The sequence below is a fragment of the Leptonychotes weddellii genome, chromosome 8 (assembly GCF_054177405.1).
Source record: "Leptonychotes weddellii isolate Sample4059 chromosome 8, ASM5417740v2, whole genome shotgun sequence".
Lineage (NCBI taxonomy): Eukaryota > Metazoa > Chordata > Mammalia > Carnivora > Phocidae > Leptonychotes > Leptonychotes weddellii.
In genome coordinates this window covers 48,469,101-48,478,440 of record NC_138376.1, presented here as the reverse complement: position 1 = coordinate 48,478,440, position 9,340 = coordinate 48,469,101, and the positions used below count along the sequence as shown (strand labels likewise).

The following is a 9,340-nucleotide window of genomic DNA, read 5'->3' as shown; positions in this document are numbered from 1 at the left end:
TCTCTTTATCTTCTTTTCTATGATCATTTTGCTGTGCAGTTTGAATGTTTCAGATGTAGATTAAAAAAAAAAGCTGCTACTCAAGGCATTATTTTATAGAGTATCCAGTTTAATATTATATTCACTTTTGATTACAAAGGCATATGTTATGTGAGAATTTCAATCCTCATCAATATTAACTACTCCATTTTCCCATGATAACCCCTTGGTTCACTGATGGATGACTTACAAATTAGTCAATAAGTACAGAAATCCTTAAATTCTTTGTTCTTGAATCTGACCATCAAATGTCTCTTGGGTCAGAATAAGAGCAGTAATAACCAGGGGTGTCTGGGTGGTTTAATCGGTTAAGCATCTGACTCTTGATCTGGCTCAGGTCATGATCTCAGGGTCTTGAGATCAAATCCCATGTCGGGCTCCATGCTCAGCGGGGAGTCTGCTTGAGATTCTCTCTCTCCCTCTCCTTATGCACCTCCCCCCAAAATAATAAATAAATAAATCTTAAAAAAAAAAACAGTAATAACCAGACTACATATTAGTCCTTCCAGTTTATATATTTTTCTGATTGTCTTTTGGGGATTTGTATCATAGAAAAGGGTTCAAAATTCTCCACATCCTCATTAGCACTAGTTTTTGTCTAACTTTTTAAATTCAGCTATTTTATTGGGATTGAAGAAACATTTCATTGCCCTTTTCATATGCATTTCCCTACTGACTAATGATGTTGAACATCTTCTCATGTGCTTATTCACCATTTCTATACAGTATTAGGAGAAATATTCATTTAATCCTTTGCCTACTTTTTAATTGGATTGTCTTTTATCATGATTTTAAGAGTACTTTACATGTTCCAGATACCAGTCCCTTATCAGATATATGATCTGCAAATATTTTCTCCTATTCTGTGATTTGTAATTTCACCTTTTTGATTGTATCTATTGAAGCAAAATATTTTTAAAATTGTGATGATACTTAATGTATTTTATCTTTTGTGTTTAATCCAAGGTCACATGGTTTATCCCTATATTTTTTTCTAAAAATTTTACAGTTTTCTCTCTTAAATTTAAATCTATAATCCACTTTAAATTAATTTTTGTATATGATTTAAGATATTGTTCTAAATTCATTCTTTTGCAGATATCCAGTTGTCTCATTATTTTAAAAAATGATTTTATCTCCTATTTAATTGTCTTGACATCCTTGTCAAAAATCAATAGGCCATATATGTATAGATTTATTTCTGAACTCTCAAATCTATCATTGTTTTATATATCATTATGCCAGCACCACCATGTCGTGATTATTGTAGTTTCAAAGCTTTGAAGAAATGTGAATCTTCATTTTTCAAAATTCAAATTTTCAAATTTATTTTTCTTCTGTAATGTTGTTTTGACTATTCTGAATCTCTTGCATTTCTATATAAATGTTAAGATCAGCTTATCAATTTCTGCAAAAAGCCATTTGGAATTTTAGAGGGATTACTTTGAATCTTATATCACTTTGGAGAGTATTACCATCTTAACAATATTAAGTCTTCCAGGCTGTGAACATGTGACACATTTATTTAGGCCTTCTTTAATCTGCTTCAGTGGTGTTTTATAGTTCTCAATGTACAGTCTTGCCCTTTGTTTTCAGCCTTCGGTTTTTTTTATGCTAAATTTTAAGCAAAATTATTTGCCTAATTTCATTTTTGGATTTCTTTTTTCTAATGCATGGAAATACAATTGATTTTTCTTGGGTACCTTGGTGACTCAGTGGGTTAAGCGTCTGACTCTTGATTTCAGCTCAGGTCATGATCTCCAGGTTGTGAGATCAGCCCTGTGTTGGGTTCCATGGTAGGTGTGGTACTTGCTTAAGATTCTCCCTCTTCCTCTGCCCCTCCCCACTGCTCTCTCTTTCTCAAAGAAAAAAAAAAAATCTTTATAAAAGAAAAAAAAGAAATACAATTGATTTTTGTTTGTTGATCTTATATACTATAGCCTTGCTGAACTGTTTGATAAGTTCAAAAGTTGTTTGTGAACCCTTAGAAATTTCTGTATAAAGTATCATATAATCTGCAAATATAGTTTTATTTCTTCCTTTCCAATCAGGACACCTTTTATTTCTTTTTTTTTTAAAGATTTTATTTTATTTATTTATTTGAGAGAGAGAGTGAGAGAGAGAGCACAAGAGGGTGTAGGGTCAGAGGGAGAAGCAGATTCCCTGCCGAGCAGGGAGCCCAATGCGGGACTCGATCTTGGGACTCCAGGATCATGACCTGAGACAAAGGCAGTCGCTTAACCAACTGAGCCACCCAGGCGCCCACCTTTTATTTCTTTTTATTTAGTAATCTCTCTGACTAGAACGTCAAGAACAATGTGTAATTAAGGGGATGAGAGGGGCACCTGGGTGGCTCAGTTGGTTAGGTGTCTGCCTTTGGCTCAGGTCATGATCCCAGGATCCTGTGATGGAACCCAGAGTCCAGCTCCCCTGCTCAGCAGGGAGTCTGCTTCTCCCTCCCACTTTCCCTCTGCCCCTTCCCCCCACCCCCACATGTTCTCTCTCTGTCTCAAATAAATAAAATTGTTAGAAAAAAAAGGGGGGAATGAGAGCAGACACAAAAGTATTTTTCCTGATCTTAGGGGTAGAATGCTAAATTTATCACTATTAAGTATAAGTATGATGTTAATTTTCTTTTTCTTTTTTGTTTTTCTCATTTCATCTCTTTATTACAAAAAATATGGAATATAGTAAACATTGTAGTGACTCTTGACCCTTGCCTTCTTCATATCATATGTTGGAGATCTTTCAGTATTAGTTCACAGATGTGTTTAGGATTTTTTCATCTAGATTCATAGGTATATTGGTCTGTAGTTTTCTTAGGATGTATTTGTCTGATTTTTGTACCAGGGTAATAATGGTCTCATAGAATGTTTTGGGAAGTTCTCTCTCCTCATCCATTTTTAGAAGTTTGTGAAGTTGTTAATATTTTCTTTTAAACAATTGGTAGAATTCACTAGTAAAGTTATATGGGACTAGGTTTTCTTTTTGGGAAGTTTTTTATTATTAATTCAAAATATTTTAGGTCTAGTCAGATTTTATATTTCTCGAGTCAGTATTGGTAATTTTTGCCATTAAAGAAATTTTTCAAATCAGCTACATTATCTAATTTATTACACACATTATTCATATTTTCTCATGATCCTTTTCATTTCCTAGAGTTGGAAGTAATTTACCCTGTTTTATTTATTACTGATTTTAGTGATTTGAGTCTACTCTTTAAAAAAATAGCTAAGGTAAAGTTTTGTTACTTTATTTCTATTTTATTTTATTTTTTTTTAAAGATTTATTTATTTTGACAGAGAGAGACGCAGCGAGAGAGGGAACACAAGCAGGGGGAGTGGGAGAGGGAGAAGCAGGCTTCCCTCTGGGCAGGGAGCCCGATGCGGGGCTCGATCCCAGGACCCTGAGATCATGACCTGAGCCGAAGGCAGATGCTTAACGACTGAGCCACCCAGGCGCCCCATACTTTATTTCTATTTTCAATAAACTAATTTTGATTTTAATGTATTTTCTAGTAATTCCAACATCTGGGCATCTCATGAACAGTTTTATTGACTTTTTTATCCGTGTATGGATCATGCTTTCCTGTCTTTTGAGTGTCTTTAATGTTTTTGTTGGGACCTACACATTTTTAAAAAATCTAGCACCTCTTGAAATCATATCCTCCACTTCTTTCTCCAAGATTTCTTTTTGTTGCTATTTGTTGTTTTCATGACGCTGCTGTTGACAGCTTTCCTACATTCTGTAAAGACATGCATGCCATTGAAGTCTCTGCTAAGTTAGTTTAATTGTCTGCTAATGATTGGACAGTTTTCCATAAATTCCTTAAACCGCTGTCTTCTAGTTTTTTCTGAGGGGTTCTATGTTTGTCTTGGATCCTATCTTCAAGATTCTATCATGTAGTTTCCATCTTTGCCTGTTGTTCACTTCTTGCTTATGCAAACCCTCAAGGTCAGCAAGAGATGAAAAGACAACGGCCTTCGCAGGTCATTCCTGGGCATGACCACAACCCTGCATGTGCATAAAGACTTCTAGATTTCCAGGAATATATCTCTGATTTCAAAGTTCCATATGGACATCTCTTTCTCCAGGTTTAAGTTTTTTGGTAGGCCTCTTGTTTGTCCTGTTATTGCCTCCTCAGTCACCTGCTCTTCATCCTCCAATGGTGCTCAACTGCTGGGTTTCACAGGTGCTGTAATTGTCAGGTTCTTTTATTTTATATATGTATGTATATATGTATGTATTTTTTGAGACTACCATGATGTCGAGAATGGGAGGATGGAAATAGGACAACTTAAAATGCTGTAACACTCACTTCTCTTTTTGCAGCTGCTTTTCTTTAAAACAGCCTCTCATATTGTTACAGCTTCTTATATTGTTATAAGCCTTTGGTTAACTTCCAGAGTACCAAAGATTTTGGCAGTTTTTGTCAGTATTACCATTGCTTTTAAAAAGGAGTAGAATTTCAGAGGTATTTACAATGCCATTCTGGAAGTCCTTCCCGGTGACTAACTTTATAAATACTCAAGAAATAAAAATATAATTTTTTGCTTTTAAAAAAAAAAATTCTGTTACTGGTGACCGCTATGTATATAGACACTTGATAAATATTTGTTGAATGAATCAATACATCATTATTTGTTGTTGATACATTGAAAGTCAATATATTTTAAACTCAAGAAAAAAATGGATTAAGTGTACATACATACTGAAAAGAGTATCTCCAACATTTTTAGGCTGTGACTCTGTGCCAACAATAAACTTATTACTTGTTCCACACTACTTCATTTAATCTTCACAACAACCATTTGTAGTTTCACTGAAGTTAGAGATAGCCAGTAACCTTCTCAAGGCAATACAGTTAGTACGTGGTTCAGTGGAGATTGCAACCAGAAACTGAATCTGGAACCAACTTCTTAAACATAATATAATATAGCCTCTCCCCCCAACTCCTTGGATTTAAGAGCTTTAATTCCAAATGTCACAGAAAATATCAGTTAGATGATAGTTTTATAAAAAAAGAAAAAAAAAAACGATACAGATACTGGTCAATGAACTCACAAGTATAAGAAGTGTGCTACATGAGGGGCAAGGCCTTCACTAACACCACAAGGGTCTCTGGCCCAATGAGTAGAGTTTGATAGTAATTCTTGCTACAAATATAAAGAAAAAAAAGATACAGATAAACTCAAGAGGCAATTTTTTTCTTTTTTTTTCTTTCTTTCTTTCTTTCTTTTTTTTTTTTTTTTCTGACCTAAATCCTGTCAATTTTGAACTTAGGAATACCACAGGTCAGGATAAACTAGTTTTTTTAGTCATCAGTGAGAGGAGTCTCATAAAACACCAGCTATTTACCTGAAAGAAAAAGTTATCTCTTGGATAGCAGGCATCCTTTCCTCCTTTTGCCCTGTTCATGCCAGGGCTCTGGGTTCCATATTTCTCTCCTCTCCCTCAGTTGCCACAATCAACACTCTTCTCTGTGTTACCTTTCTTTCACTTTTATAACTCATGCCCCTAATACTTCTGGTATATGATAAAATATGATGACATGATACAATCTTTAAGTAAAAATGTTTGATTATATCTGCTCCTTGTTTTAAAGACTCCAATGACTTCCCATTACCTGAACAACAAATTCCAATCTACTCCATTATAGAAGACTCCAATAGACACTCCTAATCAGAATTGTTTCTTCTTTTTTGCTAATCTCATCAAATGTAGATTTACAATTATTTGAAGCTATATGTTACTGAAATTGAAACTAAAGTTTTTGAATTCTCATGTTTTGTCTTCAAGTCTCCTTGCTTTCCCTTTTTAGGTGTATGACCATTGTCTGGTAATGTCACATTTATGAGGCTCATTTTGCTCATCTATAAGATGAGGTATCATATCATTTGCACAAGGTTATTGATAAGATTTAATTAGGTAATGCATACACTTAGCAGAGTATCAGCTACCTAAGTTCAGAGTATTTGGTAACTCATTTTATTTTATTTTATTTTATTTTATTTTATTTTATTTTATTTTATTTTATTTTATTTTATTTTATGTTATTAGCTAGTAAATATTATTATTGGTCTCTCAGACCTTTTCTATGAGTGTACCAGCTCTACTCTTCTTATTCTTGTCTTGGGAGGAAGTCTTAGGATTGTGTGCCCCTCTCTCAATTTCACAAAGTCAAGCTTAGTGCTTGAGAAGCCTATAGTTTATTTTTCCTCAGTCTGTGCCCTGAAGAGTTCAAGGTTGTGCATCTTCTCCCAATCCAGCAAGGTCAAGCTCACTGCTTATATCTGTAGCTATCTGAAGGTCCTCACACATGCCATCTATGGAGGCTCATACTCATGGGCTCATACTCATACTCATGAGGCATACACTATGGGGTACCTGCCAGAAGGGAACCATGCAGAAGGGGTGTTTATCAACTGGCCGTGGGGGTATCCCCGCCATGAGGCAGCCTTATAAATTTTGTGCACGAGGTTCTTGGTGGAGTCCATAAGTCAGTTAATAGGATCTGCAGCTGTTTGTTGAGATCCACACACTATTTGCTGTGAATCTTGGCCACTTTTCTCTCCTCCTGTCTCCAGACTATTCAACTGTGCTGATCTTAGTGTCTTGGGTCAGGTAAGACATAAGTGGACTTTTTGAGCAAAATCCCACAGGGCTGGAGAAGCTGGGCAGGCACTTCACTCTCACTTTCCCTCCTGGGAGAAATCAGACCAAGAAGTAAAGTGAATCAATTTCTTACTCTCTTCAATGTATCTATTCTCAGGATTTTTGCTCCACTGAAGTACTGGAACCTCTGAATTTCCATAAAGGCATTCTTGTCCATAGGTTGTTGTTTAAATTGGTGTTTTATGAGGGAGTATGAGGACTAGAACCTCCTATTCTACCATCTTGTTGATGTCAGAGCTCATTGTTCTCCTTTTCTCACTAAGCCAGATATTTCATCCCCATCTTTTTAACTTAGCATACCTTTACCATAGATGTACCTGTGTTTCTTGTGGCTATATCTTATCTTCCTAGAGCTTACTGAAGTCCTAAACAGTAAGCCTCATGAAAGTTGACATTTAGCCTATCTTCCTCACTTGGTCTTAAAATGTCTGGTCATTCAATAAATTTTAGTTAAATGTTCAAAATTTTAGTTAAATGTTTAGTTATAAATCTGTTGCTCTTTGTATATATTATAAATTTATACATATATACTATATGTATATATACAAATTGCTTCTACTTTCCACAACAACTATTTCCAGGTATTTACTTTGCCTCAGCTTTAACCTCATCTTTTCTTTTCTCTGATTTTTATGTATCAGGCTTTTTCAGGAGATGTTTTGTTTGTATTGAGCAATTTGAAAAGATTATACAAGGTGTAAATAACATCACACCATATAAATTTGGACTACTGCTGAGACGGTTAATCTCATGTGTTTCAACTTGACTAGACTAAAAGATGCTCAGATAGTTTGTAAAAACATTAATTCTGGATCTGTCTGATCCTTGAGGGTGTTTCCAGAAGAGATTAGAATTTGAATCCATACCCTGATGAAAGATCACCCTCACCAAGACACATGGGCATCATCCAAGCTGTTGAGGGTTTGAATAGATCAAAAAGGCAGACGAAGGGCAAATGAGCTCTCTGCTTGAGCTAGGACATCCATCTTCTTCTGCTTTTAGATATTGGTGCTCCCGGATTCAGGTCTTCAGGCTTAGATGGGGACATACACTATTGACTCCTCTGGTTCTCCAGCCTTCGTGTGTGGACTGGAACTACACCACTGGTTTTCCTGGGTTTCTAGCTTGCAGACAGAAGATTGTGGGACTTCTCAGCCTCCATAATCCATACACAAGTCCCTCATAATAAAGCTCTATATCTCTGTTATCTCTCATTCTCTCTTGCTGTCTTTGTATGTATGTATGTATCTATCTCTATCTACAGCATCTATATTATTGGTTCTGTTTCTCTGGAGAACCCTAATACAACTGATAATTTCAATTCTCTTGACAATTAGAGTGTGGTTTGTTTTTGCAAGTACTATAGACACTACAGAAATTTTATAGGAAATCAATCACATGACTCTATTACACTTATTGATCTCCTTCACCTACCTCTTTTTCTAACTGTTCTTTGCCATATACTCTCCTCTTTCTCATCCTCATATGTCTTTTTTTCCCCCACTAATTGAGTTCTTCATTCCAAATGGTAACAAGGAGGTAGGACAACTCAATGTGCTCTCTACAATTTCAAAAATGTTTCCTTGAAGGACACTTCCAAGCCTCCCTTAAAATATTCATTTTGTACCATTGAGAGAGACATAATATTGGCTAAATAGACAATGATATTTATTCCACTGTCTCACCATTAAGTTCTTAGGGTTTAATTTAAACTAACTTGAAGGCACAAGCATCTCTGAGTAGCACTAATGGTAACTTAATGAATGTAAGAGTTAAAGAAGTTAACAAAGAACTTCATAATCCTTAAAATCCATTTATAGAAATCAGGGGGGAAAATTGCAATATTGCAAGCTATTTTCTAGATCCTTGGGTTTTAACTATATAGGCAACGTGAAAATACAAACTGAACAATTTATCCTAGGATGGGGGGGGTACTTAGAGATTTCAGTAGTCAAACATGACATTCAGAATCTCAACATACATTTTTTAAAGAAATACCATCTGACTCCCAAATTGTTTGCATAATTCCATTTTTTTCTATGTTGACATACCTGTTAAAATGTGTATCCTAAAATGAGGGTAACAAAAACAATGAAGTGGGAGGTTTGTCTTCAAAATAGAATTGGAACTCATTTGTGCGAAAGTCGGTGTCCCAAAATATGCACTATATGGAAGAAATGTAAATTTGGGGAGAACCAAAACAACACTTTATGACTGCTAAGCATGTAAAAGCATCTGGAAGGATAGAAGCCAACCTATTAAATCATTAACACTGAAAAACTTCTACAAAACACCTGGTAAGTGCAGAGAGCAGAATGAGGACATTATAGATAGGGGAAAACCTCTCACGTAAAATAAGTGATTGATTTCCATTTACTATTTAATCTTGTTCTTTTTGTATAATGGATAAAACAATCTTTGGTGATTTGATTGTATTTGATGTTTGCTTCTACATTACGGCATTTTGGAGAAAAGAGTAATTAATTTAACGTACCTCGTGTATATTTTACTAGATTTGTCTTTATAATTTTTTTAGGGCTGCATGCTACAGACTTAACCTAAAATCAGGACTTGGAAGTAGCTCATTTGATTTGGATGCAGAAATATTCATAGCAATCTGACATAA

At 35.1% G+C, this 9,340-nt stretch overlaps 1 pseudogene; it reads left to right on the top strand.

Moving 5' to 3' along the window:
* The first annotated feature begins 5,060 nt into the window (after positions 1-5,060).
* LOC115942633 (small nucleolar RNA SNORA62/SNORA6 family) lies at positions 5,061-5,203 on the top strand (annotated as a pseudogene).
* Positions 5,204-9,340: the final 4,137 nt, after the last annotated feature.